The sequence below is a fragment of the Podarcis erhardii genome (assembly GCF_964252035.2).
Source record: "Podarcis erhardii genome assembly, chromosome: Z".
Lineage (NCBI taxonomy): Eukaryota > Metazoa > Chordata > Lepidosauria > Squamata > Lacertidae > Podarcis > Podarcis erhardii.
The window spans coordinates 17,900,315-17,920,869 of NC_138504.1; the positions used below are offsets into that span (position 1 = coordinate 17,900,315).

The window sequence follows — 20,555 nt, forward strand, 5'->3', positions numbered from 1 at the left end:
TTTTAGACCGTGTGGAGTTTTGGAGCAGTCTCAAGGGTAGCCCTGCGTATCTATCTATCTATCTATCTATCTATCTATCTATCTATCTATCTATCTATCTATCTATCACATTTATACCCTCCCCTCCCTGGTTCAGGGGTAGAGCAAGTTAAAATAGTCTAGTCTGCAGGTGACTGCTGCATGGATCACCATGGCTAGGTTGGAAAGGGACAGGTACGGTACCAATCGCCTAACCTGACATGGATTAAAAAAATGCCAGTTTGGCTACATTTGTGACCAAAGCCTCCATACAGACAGAAGTGCCCAGGATCACACCGGGACTCCTGATGGCAGCTACAGGTGACTATTGTGCCCCATGAAGGGCTGGGAGCTGGCAAACAGAACTGAAATTATTCCGGCCCAGCCATTGGACCCCATCTTTAATGGATTGAGATTCAGCCGACTCCGTTTCCTCTATCCCAGCACACCCACCTAAAAACTGACCAATATATCCAGGGTAGCATCTGGCCAGGGCCACGAAACAGTAAATCCATGATGCTTGTGGTCAGATCTGTGGTTTTGTACAATATATTTGAATAAAGGGTAAATTTGGGGTTCCCCAATGCAAAAATAGTGACAATCCATGAGAATCCGTGCTTCAAAACCACGTTTTTGGGCCATGGAGTTGCCAGGAAGCCGTGGATGCGAGTTTTTTTGTGGTACAGGCTGTGCAGCTGGACATGATGTGTTATTTGACAGTGAGTTTGGGGTGGCTCAGTGCAAAAAGCGTGATGATCCATGAGGATCCGTGCTTCAGAACCACGTTTGGGGGTCATGGTATGGCCAGGAAGCTATTGATCCAAATTTTTTTGTGGTGCACACTGTGCCCCTGGCTATGATGTGTGATTTGATGGTGATTTAGGGGTGGCGCAATGCAAAAAGCGTGAGGATCCATGAGGCTCCGTGCTTCAAAACCACGTTTTGGGGCCATGGTATGACCAGGAAGCCATGGATCTGAGTTTTAGGTGGTACAGGCTGTGCCCCTGGACACAATGTGTGAATTGACGGTGAGTTTGGGGTGGCACAATGCAAAAAGCATGAGGATCCATGAGGATCCGTGTTCAAAACCACATTTTCGGGCCACGGTGTCACCAGACAGCCTTGGATCTGTGATTTTTTTTGGTGCAGACTGTGTCCATGGCCATGATGTTTGATCTGATAGTGACTTTGGTGGAAAAATCATGAGGATCCATGAGGATCCGTGTTTTTAACCATATTTTTGTGCCACTGCGGCCCCACGAAACAGTGGATGCATGATTTTTTTGATGCTGCCTATAGAGTAAGACATGGTCTACAGTATCAAGGTGGTTTTATTTAATTTGAATGAAAAAATCATATGAATTCATGAGGATCCGTTTAAAATCAACTGGATCCGCCTTTTACCCTTTTCCCTCTAGGGGGATTGCTTGTTCTGTGTGTGATTTCTACAGCTATAGAAGGCACCAGCAAGATGCAAGTGAGATGGTAATGTTTATGAGTATAGGATTGCAGAGAAGGTGGTTTTAAAAAAAACCAACAACACTCATACTGTATTAAGAACGTGTCAAAAGTGCTGTGCACACATAAATTGACAGGAAATAGGGCTGCCACACATCCAGAATTTCCTGACATGTGGGATAATGCAGGCGGCAGCAGTGCCCAGTCCGAAATCGGGAAATGTCTGAGAAAATCCGGATGCATGGTAGCCCGTGTCAGCCGTGCTGTTTTTGCAATTTTTCCAAAATGGGCTTTTTTATTTTTTCCCAAAAAGTTCAACAACTTTGGGCTAAACTAAAAAAAAAAGCTTTTCCCGGATTTCACTGTTTGAAATATGGCAACCCTACAGGAAAATGAAGCAGATAGCAAAAAAAAAAAAAAAAAAGGAAAAGAAATTGTTTAAAAATTAAAATTACAATATATGGCGGATATTGCAGTATGTGATTTAGGAATATGAGTTCCAAGGAAAGGCAGGGAAGTCTTTCTTGGAACTAAGGGGGGTGCTGTCAGAGAAAAAGTACAGAAATTTTAAAATAGAAGTATGTGTGAGAAGGGCTAAACAAGTGAATGTTGTGTTTGCAAGAGAACCACAACAGAAGGAGCTGTTGCTATAACTTTTGAGTACAAAGGATGGAGGGAAAGATAAGAAAGTTGCTATGTCTTATGATTAAACCAGTAGAAGCTGGTCTAAATGGCCGCAACCGCTCCTTCGCTTCAAAGTGTACTATTTATAAAACGTGTATGCTACCCTTCATCTGAGGATCTTAGAGTGGTTCACATCATAAAAACACAAAATGAGAACACAAAATACATAATGAAACAAAAACAAAGTATATAAATGTTTCATATTTTGGGTGCCACCCTTCAGCTACTTGCTGTTTGAGGTTGTGTCGCACTAGCCTTTCAACACCTAAATAAACATCCTGTTTGACTGACAATTGGAGTCAAGGCTGAACCCACAGGGTATTGGGGGTGGAACCCAAATCTTTCTCCTACAACCTTTAAGTTGCTCTGGGACAAGGAAGCCTGCTTACCTTTTCTTTGTGTCTGATGGAACATGATATACCGTATTTTTCCATCTATAAGACGCCCCCATGTATAAGACAGCCCCTATTTTTGCGGCAACAACCAATGGCCAGTCCACCCTCAGCACTATCCGTGTATAAGACGCCCCCTACTTTTTGACACGGAAAAATACAGTATTTCTTTGACTTCTCTCTGTTCCCAAGCCATCCTTTCAGACATAGTTGTCGGAGAAGCCATCAGGGACAGGGATCTTGAGCAGGGACAGGTGAAAGGGGACAATGTCCTTACTGTTGTGTATTGAGTCAAAGGATTTTATATCTGTATTATTATTGTCTGTATTTGCATTAGGGTAAAGTAACTGCCTTTTGGTTCCAGAGGGTACAGCTACTATTGATTCATTTAAGCTGCTGTATTTGGATCCTCTGTCTTATTGGTTTCCTCCAAAAGGCAGGACTGTGATTGCCTGATATTGTTCCCTCCAAAATGTATCCTTTCTAGCTAGTTCCCTGTCCCTATAAATGTAGCTCTCCCCTCCTCAAATTTCAGTCTTGTTGCTTTTAATAAAGAAGTGTTACTAGAGAACTGTCTCCAGCATATTATGTCAAGAGAGCTGAAATCACAAACTCCACGTCACAACAACTGGCGACGAAGGTGGGATCCGGAATGCTGAGGAGCGGTTAAACGCAGCCCTGCCTCAGAGTCCGGATTGTAGCTAAGAACAAGACTCACTGGCCAGCTGAGAAGACGACCCTGCCCACAGGACAATGGAGAGTCCAAGGGTATTGGAGCCCTTCCAGCCATCAGAGCCCCACACGTGGGAAGACTACGTCGAACGCTTCGAGTTCTTCGCAGTGGCTCAAGGGATCACCGATGCCAGCAAAAGAAGGGCCACAATCCTGAGCTACTGTGGGCATGAGACCTTCAAGCTGGCCAAGGCATTGCTTGCCCCAGCGAAGCTAAGTGAGACATCTCTCAAAGATATTCTTGCCTGCCTAACAAGCCATTTAGCGCCTACTGAGACCAAGATGGCCCGGCGGATGGAGTTTCATAAGAGGCAGCAGCGTGCTGGGGAGTCTGTATCTGCATTTCTAGCTGAACTGCGGAAGCTCGCTCAGCACTGCGACTTCCAAGATCTGGAAGAGACTCTCCTGGATCGGTTTGTCGGTGGTCTGAGCAGCAAGAAAGCCAGAAGACGCATCGTGGCTAAAGAAGAGGTTACCCTTGCTTCAGCCTTGAAGGAGGCCACCGCCACGGAGAATTATGAAAGAGAGGAGCTTGATGCCAGTCGCAGGGTCCCTAAGCCACAGATAGAAATTGCGCATGCCATGGACGAGCTAGAGGCTACTCCGAGCCAGAGCCCAGTCCGTGGGGTCGAGTCAGTGCGTCAGGCCTGCACAGTGCACAAAGATCACCGAGGCAGGTGCCCTGGTTGTGGCGGAAACCATGAGCGGAAGAGTTTCGTTTCCGGGATGCTATGTGCCGGACGTGCGGAAAGACAGGTCACATTGCCAGGGTCTGTAGATCAGCGGCGTTGGGAGCGACAGGAGCACCTAGACTGGAGCATCGCAGATCGGCCACAGCGAACCATGTTCTAAAGGACTGCCACTATGTAACGGAGATCAACGGGAGGGTCGTGCAGTTTCCAGCGCAAGGCAAGGCACACGTCAAGGTGAAGATTGAGGGTCAGCTGTGCCACATGGAGGTGGACTCCGGATCTGGATTCACTATCGTGTCGGACCAGACCGCGAGGACATTCTTCCCCAGGGGTAAGTTGCCCCCTCTGGAGCCCTTCCCGGCAACTTTGCAGTCATACTCTGCGGGCCCCATCCATGTCATGGGAATGTGTGCCGTGAGAGTACAGTTCCGGGACAAACAGGCGGTACTCAAACTAGTGATTGCGAAGGGCAGTCGCCCCAGTCTCCTGGGCACTGACTGGTTTCCCGCCCTGGGACTGAGTATATCAGGGCTTAATTCAACCCAAACCTGCCCTGAGATGAGCGAGGCATTATGCAAAGAATTTGCTGGTCTCTTTAATGGAAAACTGGGTTGTTATATAGGGCCCCCAGTTGACTTTGAATTGGACCCTGGGGTGGCCCCAATCCGACTCAAACCAAGGCGAGTGCCATTTGCACTGCAACCCAAGATCGAAGCAGAGCTGGAGAAATTGGTCAAGCAGGGAGTTCTCTCACCCGTGGACTCCGCTAAGTGGGAGACTCCAATTGTCACGCCCCTTAAAGCAAATGGGGAAGTCAGGATCTGTGCTGATTACAAATGTACTATCAATAAGGCACTCAGGGAAAACTCATACCCCATTCCAGTCATATCACATCTGTTGGCTAAACTGGCTGGGGGCAAGGTGTTCGCCAAACTTGACCTGGCACAAGCTTACCAACAGCTGCCAGTAACCCCACAATCAGCGGAAGCACAGACTATTGTCACACATAAAGGGGCGTTCAGAGTTAACAGATTACAATTTGGAGTTTGTGTGGCCCCAGGGATTTTTCAAGGGCTCATGGAACGCCTGTTAAGAGGTCTGCCGGGGGTCTTGCCATTTTTTGATGACGTTTTGATTGCTGGAAAAGACCCACAGGAACTGGTTGCGCGTGTCCGTGCAGTGTTGCTCAAGTTCAAGGAGGTGGGGTTGCAACTAAAAAAGGAAAAATGCAGTTTTGGGGTGCCAACTGTGGAATTCTTGGGGTTTAAAATTGATGCATCAGGCATCCACCCCACAGATGCTAAGGTTAAGGCCATCATCGAGGCACCACGACCACAGAACAAGACAGAGTTGCAGTCATTCATGGGACTTATTAACTGTTATCATTCGTTCTTACCCCAGAAAGCTTCGGTAGCTGAACCATTACATAGACTGTTGCAGAAAAAGAATGTGTGGCGATGGGGGCAGGAGCAGCAGAAGGCTTTTGACTCCTTGCAAGGAATGCTGAGTAGCAAGAGCGTCCTTGCTCATTATGATGAATCGAAGCCGCTGGTCGTGGCATGTGATGCCTCTCAATACGGCCTGGGGGCGGTGCTGAGTCATAGGGAACCGGATGGGTCGGAAAAGCCCATCTCTTTCTATTCCCGTACGTTGTCGCCCACGGAGCGCAACTATGCTCAAATTGACAAAGAGGCACTTGCAATTGTGGCAGGAATCAAAAAGTTCCATGATTATGTCTACGGTCGTCATTTCTCCATTGAAACGGACCACAAACCACTGTTGGGGTTGTTCAACCCGAACAAACAAACGCCACAAATTCTCTCCCCCAGAATGTTGCGTTGGTCTATATTCCTGAACGGGTTCCAGTACACCTTGACCCATGTGCCAGGGAAACGGTTGTGCCACGCTGATGCGATGAGTCGATTGCCCCTTCCTGGCGGGAGCAATGAGGATCCTGCTCCAGCGGAGCACATAATGATGCTGGAAACACTTCCGGGGGCTCCTGTAACGGCTACTGATATTGCTGAGAAAACGAGGAAAGATGCTGTTCTCTCCCGTGTGCTCACTTGGGTGGGGAGGGGGTGGCCAGGTGGTCCGCATGAAGACAAATTCAGGCCTTATGCGACAAGGCAGCACGAGTTATCCATGCATAAGGGTTGTCTCCTGTGGGGAGATAGGGTGATCATCCCAGCACCACTGAGAAACAGGGTTCTTGAGACGCTTCACATGGGACACCCGGGAATGGTCAGGATGAAGTCACTAGCCCGATGTTATGTGTGGTGGCCTGGAATGGACCAGAACATAGAACAATGGGTACGAACATGCAAGGCATGCCAAGAGATGCGGCCAGAAGTGGCCAGAGCACCAGTTCACTGGTGGGAGCAGTCCAGATCTCCCTGGAGCCGGCTGCACTTAGATTTTGCTGGGCCATTCCAGGGGAAGGTCTTTTTGGTTATCGTCGATGCATATTCCAAGTGGCGATGGTCCCTAGCATGGCATCAGCTGCCGTAATCAAGGTGTTGAGGCAGCTGTTTGCAACCCACGGGTTACCTGAGACCATTGTATCAGATAATTCTTTTGTATCCCAAGAATTCAAGGCATTCTTGGCTGGTAACTTCATAAGAGGGGTCACATCCGCGCCCTTTCACCCATCCTCCAATGGGCAGGCGGAGCGCATGGTAAGAACAGCCAAAGAATCCATTGCGCGCTTAATGGAGGGTAACTGGTCAGCTCGCATCGCGCGAATGTTATTTTTGCAGCATGCGACGCCATGTACTGCGACGGGCAAGTCGCCAGCTGAGCTGCTCTTGGGTAGAAGATTGGTAACGGTGCTGGATTATGTCCACCCGGATAAAATGCCAAACCGTAATTCAAGAGCAAACCCCCAGGCTGAGACTGACACAACAAGGTATTTCGCCCCTGAAGATCTGGTCTGGGTGAGGAACTATTCACGAGGTTCGCGGTGGGTGGCTGGTGTGGTCATCCGGGCTAGTGGACCTGTGTCCTATTATGTGACCTTGGAAAATGGGCAAGTTTGGAAGAGACATATAGATCAGCTGAGGCGCCGGGCGCTCAGCAGGGAGGAGTCTGATAATTCATCCCTGGCTAACGACGCAGAGCTGCAAGACCAGAGTGAAAATGGCCCAGAGGTGCAATCACCAGGGGCTTCAGCAAATGAACCAGGGTCTGCTAGTCCTCAGGATGACGAGGTACAGGTAGGGGACCCTGAGATGTCTGGGACTCCATCTGTTCCTGACGAAACCCCTATAGCAGCCCCCCTACCACAGGTGACACCCAATCCAGAACCGGCAACACCTGTTGTCAGGAGATCAAGTAGAAGTTGTAGGACCCCACAGTACCTGAGAGATTACGTCTGCTGTGCTCACTAGGGGGGGAGGAGTGTTGTGTATTGAGTCAAAGGATTTTATATCTGTATTATTATTGTCTGTATTTGCATTAGGGTAAAGTAACTGCCTTTTGGTTCCAGAGGGTACAGCTACTATTGATTCATTTAAGCTGCTGTATTTGGATCCTCTGTCTTATTGGTTGCCTCCAAAAGGCAGGACTGTGATTGCCTGATATTGTTCCCTCCAAAATGTATCCTTTCTAGCTAGTTCCCTGTCCCTATAAATGTAGCTCTCCCCTCCTCAGGTCTTAGTCTAGTTGCTTTAATAAAGAAGTGTTACTAGAGAACTGTCTCCAGCATATTATGTCAAGAGAGCTGAAATCACAAACTCCACGTCACAACACTTACCATCTTGGACACATATGAACTCTTGATGGAGCAATAGGACAAGTCATGAACGACACAGCAACCCTGGACAAAATCGCTTTGTCTTCAGAGGGCTTAGTTTTCATATCCTTGGCTAGGCCCAGATGAGTGTGACCTGTCAGAGGGGCCCCAGGGTTGTGGAGACTCAGTCTTGCATGCTTCTACTTTTCTACTTTCTGTTTTCAACTCAGTCACTGTGACATGTTTTCAGCCTTTCCACAAGTTCTGCATTCTTCCCTGTAGCACAAAATCCCAACATCTTACCCTGTTGTGCCTTTTGGAAAACAACAACAGTAGGTCTAACAAAATTAATTATTTGGTGTGGATTATCATTAGTTCCTTGAGCTCATTCAGTTCTCCATGCGTACCCTTGTGACAGAAAAGGTTGACTGCAAACGGTTGACTGGCAACGGCATCTGATTGGCCAGAGTTCTGGAGGAGGGATATGATTGGTTTGGAGCAGTTTCAGGTTTGGAGAGGTTTCAGGTGCGAGAGAGGGTGAAGGGGTTCATTTTTCTTTTCTTTTTGTAGTATTTTTATTAAGTTTTCAACAAAAGTAACAAAAACAAAAAAGTGAAAAACAAACAGTAACAAAAGCAATAACATCCATAAACGAAGAAAATTATACATAAAACCATATCATTTCCATAAAGTGGGATTCTCTGAATCCCATGACTTCCCTCCCCACCCCCCATTTCTGGTTCCCTAAATTTCTTATCAGCTGCATATCATTTCTACTCCAAATTTTACTAACCTCAGATTTCCTATACTATTTCTAAAATAATAAGCGCTCTTAAAATCCTGCCAATGTATTTATCTGTTTACAATACCTTTGCAAATACAGTGGTACCTCGGGTTAAGTACTTAATTCGTTCCGGAGATCCGTACTTAACCTGAAACTGTTCTTAACCTGAAGCACCACTTTAATTAATGGGGCCTCCTGCTGCCGCCACACCACCGGAGCCCGATTTCTGTTCTCATCCTGAAGCAAAGTTCTTAACCTGAAGCACTTTTTCTGGGTTAGCGGAGTCTGTAACCTGAAGCATATGAAACCCGAAGTACCACTGTACATAATAAACATTTCCCATTCTTTTTTAAATTTCTTGTTATCTTGATTTCTGAACTTTCCAGCTAATTTAGCCATTTCAGCGTAGTCCATTAACTTGGTTTGCCAGTCTTCTTCGGTTGGGACTGCTTATTCTTTCCATTTTGGGGCTAACAGTATTCAGGCAGCCGTCATAGCATACAGTGGTACCTCGGGTTACATACTAGCCAGGTGAGGAAGGGGTGCCCACTCATTCGCCCTCCAGCACGGAGCAGCTTCCTTTGTCAGACTAGCAACCATGCTTAGGTGGTACTTGGGACCCTTGCCTGGCTAATTCAACAAATCTCTCTCATCACCAATGATAAATATATAGAAAGAGAACCTACCCATGTGATGAAGACACAAAAATCTAGCACATACAGGATGTAAAAGAATGAAAGTTTACTACTCCTCTCTCTGCCCCGTTTTCTCTCCCCATTTCTCTTCTCCAACCTTATACTGTCTGCCATATTAATGTTTCACATAAAATATAACTGACCTGTAGAAAGGACTTTATTATCTGAAAACAAAGATTGTGTATGTAGTTTTGTAACCCAGGAAAAACCTTTAATAAAAACATTTTTTAAGACAGTTTTTTAAAAAACAAATGGAATTCTTCATTAGATTTTAATGCTTGTAGACTAACCTCCCCAAGCTCACAACAATATGTTTTGTGTACTATTCTGAAAAGCATCTCAAAGCTTGCCCAGACCAGTTTGTACAGTGCAATGGAGTCTGAGGTCTTGGGCCACATTCTTCTTTCCAAGAGCTCTGCAGGGCACCCTACTTGCAGACACAACAGTCAATGCCTTTCTGTTATCTTGGTGCTTAGAATCAAAACAGAGAGGAAAATGTGTTGCCCTGTTAAGAAAGATATGGCTGGCATGTGTACAATAAAGTTTAAGTTAATTAAGGGTTTTAAAATCATGTAATTTGGATTTCTCTGTATAAAGCTTGGGTAAAATACAATTCTTAATTGTATTTCACTATTAATATACTTAAGGGACCCGGGTGGTGCTGTGGGTTAAACCACAGAGCCTAGGACTTGCCGATCAGAAGGTTGGAGGTTCGAATCCCCGCAACGGGGTGAGCTCCCGCTGCTCGGTCCCTGCTCCTGCCAACCTAGCAGTTCAAAAGCACGTCAAGTACAAGTATATAAATAGGTACCGCTCCTGCGGGAAGGTAAACAGCGTTTCCGTGCGCTGCTCTTGTTCGCCAGAAGTGGCTTAGTCATGCTGGCCACATGACCCGGAAGTTGTACGCCGGCTCCCTCGGCCAATAAAGCAAGATGAGCGCTACAACCCCAGAGTCAGTCATGACTGGACCTAATGGTCAGGGGTCCCTTTATCTTTACCTAAAATACAAGGATTTGTTAGAACCCAAGACACCGTGGTGGCTGTCTCCCTTGGATGCCATCTCTGTAAAAAAAAATAAAAAAATGGAAAAGAACTATACATATAAGCAAACTATAAAAGAAGAACATAACCAATTAAAATTGAAAATTTTTGAAGAAATTAGACAACACTGCATCGATTGGCTATAATATCACCAATCAAATGATGTATTTAAATTAGATAAAAAGGTGGGTTTTGAAAAAGAAGAATCTGAAGTACGAAAAGAGTTATTACAAAATACAAGGAAATTATTATCAAAAACATATGATTTGTTGTTGGATTGGGAATTAAAGGATAAGTAAAAGAGGTGATGGTAAAGTGGACCCAAGATGTCGGACACCCCATCCAGATGAATGGGAAAAATTGTGGAAAAAAGATATAAGACTCACAGCCTGTTGCACAATAAGAGAAAACCTCATGAAGATGATGTATAGGTGTTCATGACCCCAGGTAAATTAGCTAAAATCTACAAATTAAAAACCAATACTTGCTGGAGCTGCAAGATAGGGGAAGATACAATGTGGTGAGGATGTGAGAAGATCAAAAAGTTTTGGAATATGGTGTATGATGAACTTAAAAAGATGTTCAAGATAACGTTTGACAAAAAATCAGAAGCATTTTTATTAGTTATTTTATCAATTAACATCCCCAATGACAAGAAAAGGGTGTTCCTTTATGCCACTGCTGCCACCAGAATATTAATTGCTAAGATCTGGAAAGGGGAAATAGTATGTGGTATGTGGCAAAAGTATGTGGTATGTGAGTTCATAGAATTGGTTAAAATGACAGCAGCTATTAGACAACAATCAAACCAGAAACTTAGAAAAGAATGGGAAAGTGTAGAATATATGATAAAACATTGTTCCAAAGTAAAACCTCTGATATGTATTGATTAAGTTTCACAAAGCTAAAATTCAGATAGGAAAGCTATTTATTTTATGTAAGAATGAAAACATGGTTTACAACACAATAGAAAATGACATGTAAGTAGAGGATGCTGTAGTGAGGTGGTGGGAAGCCATGGGTGTAGTAAAGTTAATAAAGATGTAACAGACTATATATTGGATGCAAGCGAAATGTGTAATTGTTTATTGGGAAAAAAAAACCCTCAATAAAAATCAATTAAAAAGAAAGAATGAAAGCCAAGATTGTATCTCATGGTAGTCCTACTCAGAGTAGACCCATTGAAATTTATGACAGGACTAATTGAAAGGCAGTGTACTGTGGTGGCTGGGACTAAGGAGATCCAGGTTCAAATTCAGCCATGAAGCTCCCTGGGTTAACTTGGGCCACTTGCTGTCTCTTGTCCTAAGTTGCCTCACAAGTGGTGTTGTGCAAGTAAAATGGGGCTGGGTGTGTGGGAGAAAACCAGGAACATTTTGGAGGTAGGACAGGATATCAACCTGAATGCAAATAAAATAAGCAACCGTTTCCTGGGCAGTGTTTCTTCTGGACATGCCTGTATCTTGGAACATCTATAGCCAGCTATGTCAGGTGATGCTCTTTACATTCCTTCCTTTCCCCCAATTTTGTCACCCAGAGCAACTGGAAGGCACCAGAGTAGCTTAATTGTTTAGTAACGATGTATTGAAGAAAAAAAGTTAGGTGAAATAAAAACAAAGCCAAGGAAATCCTTGAAAGGGAGTGAAGAAGCTATGTTACAGATAACAGAACATTTGGAGATAACAGGAGCTGGAAATGCAGCCAATCATGTTTCGTTGCGTCTTTTTCATTGAGGCTGCTCACACTGCAGGATAATTGGAGTTGATTCATTACCTCAGTGTTATTAACCTCCAGTAAGGGAACCTAACATTTCTTGAGAGTTTTCGGTGGAGAAGGCAGGATACTGGAGCACCGGTGAGCGTTGGCAAGATTCGAGACTTGGAACGGGGAACTGGGCTGGCTGCAACCAAGGTAGAGAGATGCAGTTAAAATCTCAAAGGCAGGAGTCCTCAAACTTTTTAAACGTTCCATTTTAGCCAGGCTTTTGGCTGATTGTTTGACATCCTATGCCCTTTTAAAATGTGGTTCTTTTTTTGTGGGGGGGCAGGGAGATGTTATTGGGATGTTGTTTTTATTTTGACTATATATATATGGTGCTTTTGGATTTAGATTTTGTTCTGTGAACTGCCCTAAGACCTCAGAGTACAGGGTGGTATATAAAGTCTAATAATAATAATAATAATGACTCACTGGCATTCATTTTGTGAAGAAACTAAAGTGTAGAACGATTATAATATGCAGTAAGAATTGGAACTTTGGGGAAACCATGGAGGGGAAGTCCTAGGTTGATTGATTGAATGTTAAATGTTCAACTAATATTTATTACTTACAATAAATAATGGGGGGGGACTGTAGCTTTATGAGAGAGGGATGGAGGTTGTTGGGCTTATTGGGGTGATGCGTGTTTGCAGAATAGCATTGAGCAGTTCTCCTGTGTGTTGCTGATTGAGGTGTCGGAAGTGATCCACCTGGGAGCTGGTTTCCCATGTTTGCATGCTCCACTCTTCAAAAAGGTTTCCTGCAGTTGATCACTGGCATATCGGGAAGACATTGCTAGGCTGTGTAAACCATGGAGGGGGAGTCCTAGGTTGATTGATTGAATGTTAAATGTTCAACTAATATTTATTACTTACAATAAATAATGAAGGGGGGGAATTGTGATTTGCACAAGCTCATGTATAGTACTTCAGGAGCTTTATGAGGGAGGGAGGGAGGGAGGGAGGGGGAGGGAGGGAGGTTGTTGGGCTTGTTGGGGAGATGCGTGTTTGCAGAATAGCATTGAGCGGTTCTCATGTGTTGCTGAGTGAGGTGTTGGAAGTGATCCACCTGGAGGCTGGTTTCCCATGTTTGAATGCTGCACTGTGCAGAAAGGTTTCCTGCAGGTTGATCACTGGCACATCGGGAAGACATTGCTAGACTGTGTAAGCCTTTCTCTTGGTATTACCAATTTCTGAATTGGGTTGTTGTGCGGTTTTTCTGAAAAAACTTTTCACGGAAGTTTTTTGTGTTACAAAACAAATAGCTCAACAGTGAATGGTACATCTGTTGTCTCCACTTTCATTTCATAGTCTTTTTCACTGTTTGTTTACAGTTGGTGCAAGAGACCTTTGTCATAGACATCTTTCAGTTGGGGAAGAGATGGGGGTATTGTTCTGTTGCCTTTTATTAGTGTAGGGGTTTGTGTCAGCATCATGTGGGTAGTTCCTTTGTTTATGTATTTATTTTTATTGATAATGCAAGAGATTAAGGGGTTGAGCTTGGTTGGTTGCATTCAGTTGATTGCAGTGTGGCTTGTTTGTATGTGTGGGTGGCGGTGATGGGTGGGGGGTAGGTTGTTGGGTCAGGTTAGCCATATTGAGTTGTTTGCTGTTGGGGGACGTGAATGCTGGGGTTTTATGAAATAAGTCATGTGAAACACACACCACCCCTTTGCAGCCTGACTTAGCACAGTGTGTGTTGCTTCTCAGGCTTGAGCTGCCATTCGCCTGGATTTTCCTGGACATGACTGGGATTTAAAAGGCAGAATTGATGGGCAAAGGATTTCGGACATAATATTCAGATGGCTGATTGGAAAAGGTTATGCAAAACAGACTTGAAATTCGCGGCATGTTATATGAAAATGATGTTCTTGTGGTATCTGACTCCTAGTAAGTTAGCAAAAATGTATAGAACAAGTACAAATCAAATACCTGCTGGAAACGTAAAGAAAAAGTAGGTACCTTTTATCATATGTGGCGGACGTGTAAGGTAATAAAAGTTTTCCGGGAGATGATATATGATGAAATGAAAAAAAATGTTTAAAAGAACCTTTGATAAAAAAACCAAAAGCTTTCTTATTAGAAATCATAGGTACAGTACTGACATCACAAAGGAGCAGAAAAGACTCTTTATGTACAGAACACACCTGCTTGGGTGTTACTAGCTTAGAGGTGGAAGGAAGACAAAGTCCCTATCAGAGAGGAATAGTAAGCTAAGCAGATGGACAATGCTGAAATGGCAAAGCTGACTGTAAAATTCAGGAACCAATAGGAAAAAAACTTTTTTTAAAAGAATGAGGAAAAATTATAACATATCTAGGAGACCACTGCAAGCAGATGGAAATATTAGCAGAATTTTAATCTCACTTGTAAAGTAACAGATACCATGGATAATTTGGATTGACATAAAATAAAGACTATGGAATAATAGGCAGTTGTAAATGTTGATAATAGGACCCATGTAGGGGGTGGGGGGAAGTCACGAGATTCAGAGTAATCTCTACATATGGATAATCATTTGGAATGTTATAATTTTATATTTGTAAAATAATAAAAAATAGTTTCAAAAAATATATAACAAAGGCGGAATTGACATCCAGGGGGAATTTCCAAAAGGCAGCACTTTGTCCTGGATCTCAGGCAAGTAAGTCCATCAAAAAATCTTGTGTTTTTTTTTTGTTTTTTTTTGCATTTTTGTAAACGGTGGTTTTCTTAAGAAAGACTCCACATTTTTGGTGTCTTCCTTAAAAAAATCTCAGCAACTTTTGGGGTGTCCTGGTTTTTCCAGAGGCGATACACTTTAACTGGAATAGTGCCGTGCCATCAGTCTTGAGACTGTCTCTCCCTAGATTTTCACTTTCTCTGCCTTTTGCCTTCCTGACAGTGACCATGCCAGATACACAGGAATCCGACCAATTCCACCCAGTGGAAGCTAGCACAGTATCCGCTCCAGGCCTTCCCATATATTACCCGAATCTTCCATTTGGGGCGTCTATGCAACGGTCAAGGTAGGCAGAATGAGCTGGAACTGGTAGAACTGGTGTTAAGAAGGAATAATTGTATGTTCTCAGTAGGCTTAGAATGCTTGCAGAATTTCTAAAAATTCTGGTAGGAAGTAGCAGTAGCTCTTCCTCCTCACCTCCCCCACCCTTTCATTGTTGTAGCTGCAGGGGGTGAAGTGACAGCTTTGTTTTAGTTATATGTACAAGCCTTTATGAGGCCTGGTTCTCTGTGTTTAATGGGCCATCAGACTTGCAAAGCAAGGAGAGCTTCATATGCTCTCCTGGTGCCAGGGCTTAGGCTTAAGCAGGTGTTAGAGGGGAGCCAGTTGTGGTGCCAGAGGGTCAGAGCCAAAGGACACATTGAAGCTTGACTGAATTTATGGGACTGGCAGAGATGACCGGCAGAATCCGTGATCAGAGGAGAGAGACAGTGGAAGAGGACTGGAAAAAATTTAAAATATATCTTAAGAACTGCTGTAAAATTTCAGACTGATAAAATGTCAAGGGGTAAGAAACAGAGAATTATAGCTGTAAATGTTTAAGTTAAGAGAACCTGAGGGAAGTTAAATATAGAAATGGAATGAAGGATTGCTAAAAAATTGGAAACAAGGGTGCAGTGAAGGGGAGGTATGGGGAAGTCATGTGTTGTTTGTGAATGTTTTTTATTTGTGTGTTTTTTGTTTATGAAAATTAATAAAAATTATTTTAAAAAAAAACACAAAGGACACATTGAAGCACACCAGAGCCAAGAGCAATTGTTGTTGCTTAGGCAAAGCCCCTAACCCAAAGAGGGAGCTGTTTTCTAGCCCATCCTGTCTGGGAAGAGCCAATGGCCAGCTAGGGTGTGCAGTGCCATTCCAGAGCCTCTGTTGTACTTTTTCACAGTTCAGTATCCTTCCGGGCAAATGAGAGTTCTGGAGACTCAACACATGGCCATGGGTGCAGAGCTGTGGGTTCCCAGTTCATGGCAGTTATTTCTGTCCTTGCTGCCTGAAAGCAGTAGAAGGCATGCAGTGACTGGCCACTTTGTTTGTTGTCTGAAAGAACTGAATCTGTATTCTGATGTCTTCTTCCCCCACCCCCCTTACCTGCAGGTATAATCTTTGGGAAATGATCGAGCAGATTCGTTTTTTGGGCCCCCAAATGCCCCGGGTGCCTGATCGTCAAATACGTAGACCACGAATGAGAGGTGGAATGATAAGACAGCAGATGCCTTTGATGGGACAGCCCCGTGTAGTGCAAGGTGAAGTGATGGGAGAGCCACGAGCGCCCTTGATCAATTTCCAAGGTGAGAGGTTTCAGGTTTAAATGAGAAAGGACATTGATTTAAGTGGTATAAATCACAGCACAATAAATTAAAATGGAAAGATATCCACAAGAAAAAGGATAACTCTTATTCCTATTGTTATCTGTTGCAATCTCTTAGCAGAGCAGCAAATTCTCTGGAAGTCAAATGATATAGTCACCTCAAAAGCTATAACATGGGACAGGATGGAAGCATTCTTGTTAATAATTGGATCTAAAAGAAATAGATACCTGTTCAGAAGTGCCAAATTATAAAGTCTTGACAAATAAGAGACATAATTTAAAATGACAATTCTGATTGAGTTGCCTCTTGGAGATGAGGCCTTGTGAGATCTTAGGCAATGATTATTATGTTCCTTAAACATGATGCAATGTGGGGGGGGGGTGGACCTTATGGGAGGACAAAGGGATCAAAACCATTCCCCCTGTGCCCTTGGCTCAGTCCCTGTCACCTTTCTTTGGCAGTTGAGGCTGCCCTCACAATCAGCACCATATTGTGCTTCCAGGGGTGTGCGAGGCAATGCGTCTCTGCTCTCTGACACATATTGCCTTGAGCCCCCTTCTGTCTGAAACACATAAAGCTTCATTCAAAGCTTCTCTATGCATGTATTAGGCACTGACATGGGTTCCTTGCATGGTCATGGGCAAGTAACTCCCACTTTTGCTTCTCCATCTATCAAATGTGCTGCTTTTGTAAGTGTGATGGTCTTTAATGCAGGTAGAGGAGGAAGGGAGCCCCCTAGAGGTCCACAGCGCAGAGGCATGGGACGTCGAGGCATGGGACGACGAGGCATGGGACGACGAGGCATAGGACGTCGAGGCATGGGACGTCGAGGCATGGAAGCTCCAGGGATAGCACCTAGAGGCATGGAAGCTCCAGGGATAGCACCGAGAGGCATGGAAGCTCCAGGGATAGCACCGAGAGGCATGGAAGCTCCAGGGATAGCACCTAGAGGCATGGAAGCTCCAGGGATAGCACCTAGAGGCATGGAAGCTCCAGGGATAGCACCGAGAGGCATGGAAGCTCCAGGGATAGCACCTAGAGGCATGGAAGCTCCAGGGATAGCACCTAGAGGCATGGAAGCTCCAGGGATAGCACCGAGAGGCATGGAAGCTCCAGGGATAGCACCTAGAGGCATGGAAGCTCCAGGGATAGCACCTAGAGGCATGGAAGCTCCCGGGATAGCACCTAGAGGCATGGAAGCTCCAGGGATAGCACCTAGAGGCATGGCGCCTCCTCAGGGCATCGAACCCCAGAGAAGGAGGGAACCCAAGCGCAAGAAGCCAAAAGACAATAAAAATCAAGGCGTGGAGCCCAGAGAGAGGGAAGAGGAAGATATGGAGCCCCCTAGAGACGTGAAGCGCAGACGCAGGAGATCTCAAGAAAGAGAACCCCCAAGTAATAGTGCCTGAAGGCATGGAGCCTCCTAACGGCATCTAACGTCCCAGAGGCAGCAAAGCCAGGTGCAACAATACCCGAGGCAAGAAAAATTAAGGCAATGGAGCTCACGATTTAGGTGTTTCTCAACAGCAGATAAGTGTGATGGGAGCCTAATGTATCTTGTTAATAGAATGCTCTGTTCTTTTGTTCTGAAAAATGTCTAACCAAATGGCATGTTGAAGACAGCATAGAAAATGGCTTCTACACCCTTCCTATGTCTGAACCAGAGGAGTACTGAGGGGAAGAGGGCTCACTTCCTCTTCTTCCTCCCCTTGTTTATCTTACTTCTCCCGTCATTTTGTTTACTTCCTTGAGTTTCAATTAAAAGTTGGGTTTGGCAAAATCGTGTGGCTTGTCGTACATCTGTATTGCACTTGCTTCCCCAGTCACCCCATCCTCCCTTCTAGATCAAAGCTTAGCTTACGTTCCCATGAAGTCGTTCCCACACATTCTGCCTGTTGTCTCATCCCTTACTGCTGCCCAATTATTTTTTAAAAGGCACTAGATTATAATTCTCCTATGCTTATCTAACCAGCAAAGTAAAAGCTGACCCAGCCAAGGAACTCCTACAGCACTCCTGAAAAATGGGGCAGGATAGGACTTCTTTATGGACTGCTAAGGAAAGTTTGTTCCATGACCACTGAGGAGGGTCAGCAAAGTGTGCACCCATTCTGTCCTAACATGGCATGTTATCAAGAGGACCCTGTCAGGACTGGTCAGGACACTCATTCCCTCCATACATGCACATGCATGCACCAACACAGGGAAGGGGGACCTTTGACCCGCCTGGTGCTGTTGGACTACAACTCCCATCATCACTGGCCATGTTGGCTGGGGTTGATGGGAGTTGAGGTTCAACAGCCATGGTTTTCAATCAGTGTGCTGTGGCACCCTGGGGTGCCTTACATGATGGCCAGGGGTCCTGCGGGAGACATTGGTCTCTGTCCCTCTTACCTTCCCTCTGATGCGCTCTCGTATCTCTGTCTCCCAAAGGCTTGCACAGCTGTTTGTTGCAGCAGCCCTGGCTACCAGCTCTGCAGGCAAATGGTGCCTCTGGGTCTGGCCAGGGGGTGCTGTTTCCCAGGAGCTGAGGCAGCCTCAGAGTAAGTAAGCAAGCAGGCAAGGGAGCCCAGCCAGCCAGTCTGCCAGCCCTTGCTTATTCGGAATGGACAGACAAGTGGGAGGCTGGGAAGGCAAACTCTGCACTGGCCTTTCTTGTGCTTACTGTATGTGAAATATACTCAGAGCCGAGTGTGAATTTAATGCTCTTTATTCAGCTCACAGTAGCAATGAATGAATCTTTCCTCAAAACGTCTAACTATATATACATTATTTACACAATGGGCCCCGTGTGATTGGCTAATTCCGGGCTGCTCCTGTAGGCCAATCAGGATGTTGATTCACTTCATTCAGGAGCCTGATTGGCTGCTCCTGCAGGCCAACCAGGTTGCTGATTCACTTCCACCTGGAGCTGGATTGGGTGGCTCCTGCAGACCACTCAGACTGCTGCATTCTGGATCCTATTGGTCTAGGATACAGCTAAGTACATAACAGTATGCAAGGGCAGGCTGGGAGCTGAGGGCCACTGTGTTTGTAGCAGCACTGAAAAATGCATTTATTGGAGGCTAGATCTGCTGCCCTTTGGTTCTTGCCACCTGAGGCAGTTGCCTCACGGGTAGACCAGTCCCGGTTCCCTGTAGAATCAAAGAAGTCTTTCCCTGTTACATGTTCCTTTTCTGGGACACCAGTATCAAAGACTGCACACAGCCAGATTAATTGGTTCTTGAAATACATCACAGAGTTGTTCTGCCTGGCCTTTGGCTTGGAGCCAATTTGATTCCCTCCCTCTCTTTTTCTTTTTTCCTTTCTCCTCCTGCAATGAGGCTACATTTTAATATTTTAATGTTTCAATATTTTAATATTGTATTTTAATTTTGTTTTTAAGTTGTAATCATTCAACTTGTTTTTATTATTGCTTGTTAGCCGCCCTGAGCCCGGCCTTGGCTGGGGAGGGCGGGGTATAAATAAATTTTATTATTATTGTTATTGTTATTATCTCTCAGCAATAAAATAATCCTTTGTCAGAGTCCTGCTCTGTGCTTTCTATCAAGTTTGCCTGTGTAATTTTCTCACTGGAGGAATCCTTTCAGGAATGAAAATATACTACTACTACTACTACTACTACTACTACTTTTATTATTTATACCACACCCATTTGGCTGGGTTTCCCCAGCCAATCTGGGCGGCTTACAGTATATATATAAACATAGTAAAACCTCAGACATTAAAAACCACCTGATCCAGGGCTGCCTGATTGGCAGGCTGATTGTTTTAGTATAGTGTGCAGATGCATCCTTTGTGGATCTGCAAAATTTGAACTGATATTCAGCCATTTGGTGAAGTAGCAGGACTTAAAATAAATAAAGACCAAACCAAACTCTTGATCAAAAATATGAATGGTGGGAGTAAAAATAAATAACAAGATGTATCAGGCTTAAAGACTGAAAGAAATATTTAATATTTAGGTGTATGGTTAACAGAAAATAATACAAACTTGTTCAAAGATAATTATTTAAAAACTTGTGAAGATTATTAAAAGAAATTTGCAAGTATGGGGCAGGATGAAACCTTCATTGGTGGGAAGAGCATCAACTATAATAACAAATATATTACCAAAAATGTTATTTCTCTTTCAATCAATACCGGTGACTAGCAATATGGATTGCTTCAACACATGGCAAAAATACATTTGCAGCTCCTGGGCTTGCATACCATAAGGTCGCGAATATAAGCCTCACTTTAACTTTTCACGGTTGGAATT

General features: G+C 44.5%; 1 long non-coding RNA gene across 1 annotated transcript; it reads left to right on the forward strand.

Moving 5' to 3' along the window:
• Window positions 1–15,712: 15,712 nt before the first annotated feature.
• On the forward strand, window positions 15,713–17,168 carry LOC309334076. The gene is made up of 3 exons (XR_014152842.1): window positions 15,713–15,830; window positions 16,083–16,276; window positions 17,012–17,168. It is a non-coding gene; the product is annotated as an uncharacterized lncRNA (long non-coding RNA).
• Window positions 17,169–20,555: the final 3,387 nt, after the last annotated feature.